The following is a 2,777-nucleotide window of genomic DNA, read 5'->3' as shown; positions in this document are numbered from 1 at the left end:
ACCCAGGTTCGTCGTTGAGTACACCATCACAGGCGCTCCTGTCTGTGATGCATTGTCAAGTGTAACCGCAGCCATGGTCTCCGAGCTGATAGTCCATCCTGCTGCAAACGTCGTCGAACTGTTCGTGCACATGGTTGTTGCCTTGCAAACGTCCCCATCTGTTGACTCAGGGATCGAGACGTGGCTGCACGATCCGTTACAGCCATGTGGATAAGATGCCTGTCATCTCGACTGCTAGTGATAGGAGCCCGGTGCGATCCAGCACAGCGTTCCGTATTACCCTCCTGAACCCATCGATTCCATATTCTGCTAACAGTCATTGGATCTCGACCAACGCGAGCAGCAATGTCGCGATACGATAAACCGCAATCGCGGTAGGCTACAATCCGACCTTTATCAAAGTCGGAAACGTGATGGTACGCATTTCTCCTCCTTACGCGAGGCATCACAACAACGTTTCACCAGGCAATGCCGGTCAACTGCTGTTTGTGCATGAGAAATCAGTTGAAAACTTTCCTCGTGTCAGCACGTTGTAGGTGTCGCCACCTGCGCCAACCTTGAGTGAATGCTCTGAAAAGCTAATCATTTGCATATGACAGCATCTTCTTCCTGTCGGTTAAATTTCGCGTCTGTAGCACGTCATCTTCGTGGTGTAGCAATTTTAATGGCCAGTAGTGTAATACCTTGGACCATATTTAGGCTCTTATGGGGCGTGATAGTAACAGAAACATCCCCCAGATTGTTACAAGCGAGTAATGCTCGTGACTGGGCAGAGTATGCTGTTTGTATCAAGACTGACCCTGACTGCATGTTGGACAATCCTTCCACCTCCCCAAACTTGTCCTTTAAATGCTCTACAAAAAACTGAGCTTTCAATGACACAAAGGATTCATCAGCTCTCATATATACCAGGTTCCAGAGTAAATAAGCTTCACTGCCATCCTTAGCCTGGCGTTCCTCCCATGGTTGAGGTCAGGAAGGGAAAAGATTTGGGTTTGTATTTCGTGGCATTGAAGCCTGCTGGTGGTAACCACCAGCAAGAGATGATGTACTGCGCTTCATGGTGTCTTATCTGCCCTGATGCCACCCCCTCTGACCAGGGACCCTCCCCACAGGTGCCACCCAGCCGCAGCAATGGCCACCTGGCAGGATGGTCATTGCCGGGAGTCCCGATGCCCCAAGGCTATGGGCATCTACTCCCTGGCATATGTGGGGGGTTAACGGCGCAGGCATCAGCAGAGTGATCCCTGTGTAGTCAGGGGGCTACAACCAACAGGGTACATGGCTGCCCCACCACAGCGGACTGTCTACTGTGCTGGATATCAGGTGCAAACAAGTCCATTATCATCGTCAGTGGATGGAGGAAAACGCACTCAGGAGGATGACATCGCCCAATAGCTGGAGAATCAGCGGATGTGCAGATCCATGTCGATGAAGGATGTGAGAGGTCTCAGCGCATGACATGCAAGATGCACCATGTAAGGCGCCCTTCTCCAATTGGCTCACTCTTCAGGAAAATTTAGAAGAATGGAGGTCAAACTCGACAGTGGACCATCACATAAAGGCTGAAACGTGTAAGTCTCCTTTTAATCGCCTCTTACGACAGGCAGGATTACCTTGGGCCTATTCTTACCCCAGACATGCAGGGGGTATTTGTAAGTGAGAATGACCTCCTATTTCTCGTCACATAACTGGTTTTGTGGGTGACAGCTCCCATGAATTAATCTAATATGTGGACCTTGCCATTGGTGGAGAGTCTTGCGTGCCTCAGCGATACATATAGCTGTACAATAGGTGCAACCACAATGGAGGGGTATCTGTTGAGATTGCCAGACAAACAGTTAGTTCCTGAAGAGGAGCAACAGCCTCTTCTATAGTTGTAGGGGCAACAGTCTGGATTATTGACTGATCTGGCCTTGTAACATTAACCAAATTGGCCCTGTTGTGCTGGTACTGCGAACTGCTGAAAGCAAGGGGAAACTACAGCAGTAATGTTTCCCAAGTTCATTCAGCTTTACTGTATGGTGAAATGATGATGGCGTCGTAGTGAAAGATTCTGGAGGTAAAATAGTCCCCCATTTGGTTCTCCAGGTAGGGACTACTCAGGAAGACGTCATTATCAGGAGAAACAAAACTGGCATCCACAGATCGGAGCAATGACTGTCAGATCCCTGAATCGGGTAGGTAAGTTAGAAAATTCGATATGGGAAATGGTTAGGTTAAAGTTATGTATAATGGGAATTAGTGAAGTTCGGTGGCTGGAGGCCCAAGACTTCTGGTCAGGTAAATACAGGGTTATAAATACAAAATGAAATAGGGGTAATGGAGGAGTAGGTTTAATAATGAATAAAAAATAGGAGCGCCGGTAAGCTACTACGAACAGCATAGTGAACGCATTATTGTAGCCAAGACAGACACAAAGCCCATGTCTACTACAGTATTACACGTTTATATGCCCACCAGCTACACAAATGACGAAGAGATTGAAGACATGCATGATGAGGTAAAAGAGATTATTCAGACAGTTAAGGGAGACGAAACTTTAATAGTCATGGGGGAGTGGAATTCGATATGAAGAAGGGGAAGAGAAGGAAAAGTTGTAGGTGAATATGGAATGGGGATAAGGAATGAAAGAGGCACCCATCTGGTAGAATTTTTCACAGAGCGTCAGTTAATCATAGCTATCACTTGGTTTAAGAATCACGAAAGAGGGTTGTGTATGTGGAAGAGGCCTGGAGACATTGGAAGGTTTCAGATTGTAAGACGGAGATTTAGGA

The sequence above is a fragment of the Schistocerca americana genome, chromosome 8 (genome assembly GCF_021461395.2).
Source record: "Schistocerca americana isolate TAMUIC-IGC-003095 chromosome 8, iqSchAmer2.1, whole genome shotgun sequence".
In the NCBI taxonomy this organism is placed as follows: domain Eukaryota; kingdom Metazoa; phylum Arthropoda; class Insecta; order Orthoptera; family Acrididae; genus Schistocerca; species Schistocerca americana.
The sequence above is the reverse complement of the archived record's forward strand: the minus strand, read 5'-3'. Positions refer to the sequence as shown.